Genomic DNA, 808 nt, shown 5'->3' with positions numbered 1-808 from the left:
GAGCACCTTGATGGCACCTAACAACGCAGGTTGGTGAAAGGGTGGGAGGAGGGGCTCAGCACCTGTATTCACTCAGGGATTTGGAAAAAAAAACAAAAACCAACCAACAGGCTCTCTGCTACTCTCTGTTTGACAGGCAGCCACAGCTTCTCTTGCAGTACCAGCTGCATCCCTGAGACGGAAGAGTGAAGGTTAAAGTCAATGGATTTGGCCATATTGGGCACCTGGTCTCTGGGGCTGCTGTGAACTTTGATAAAGTGGAGGTTGTTGCCATCAACAACCCCTTCATTGACCTCAACAGCATGGTCTACATGTTCCATTATGACTCCACCCATGTCAAGTTCAATGGTACTGTCAAGGCTGAGAACTGGAAGCTTATCATCAATGGGAAGCCCATCTCTAACTTTCAGGAGCGAGATCCAGCCAACGTCAAGTGGGATGATGCTGGTGCTGAGTGTGTTGTAGAGTCCACCAGTGTCTTCACAACCTTGGACAAGCCTGGGGCTTACTTGAAGCGTGGTGTCACAAGGGTAATCATCCCTGCCTCTTCTGCTGATGCCCCCATGATTGTGATGGATGTGAAGCACAAGTATGACAACTCCCTCAAGATTGTCAGCATTACCTCCTGCACCACCAATGGTTTGGCCCCATTTTTGCTCATTTTACTTTCAGGTTCCTATAAGATATTTTTTTGCCAACTTAGATGAGTTTTTACATATGTAAAACTAACCTTGTTGGATTCTGTTATTGCATACATATTCTACTAGTCTATACAAAAGGAAAAGACCAATATGGATGTCAGAAGAGA

At 45.8% G+C, this 808-nt stretch overlaps 1 pseudogene; it reads left to right on the top strand.

Moving 5' to 3' along the window:
* Nucleotides 1-302: 302 nt before the first annotated feature.
* LOC102823358 overlaps nt 303-808 on the top strand; it is a 5,572-nt pseudogene continuing 5,066 nt past the window's right edge.

Source organism: Chrysochloris asiatica, unplaced genomic scaffold (genome assembly GCF_000296735.1).
Source record: "Chrysochloris asiatica unplaced genomic scaffold, ChrAsi1.0 scaffold00101, whole genome shotgun sequence".
Classification (NCBI taxonomy): domain Eukaryota; kingdom Metazoa; phylum Chordata; class Mammalia; order Afrosoricida; family Chrysochloridae; genus Chrysochloris; species Chrysochloris asiatica.
The sequence above is the reverse complement of the archived record's forward strand: the minus strand, read 5'-3'. Positions and strand labels throughout refer to the sequence as shown.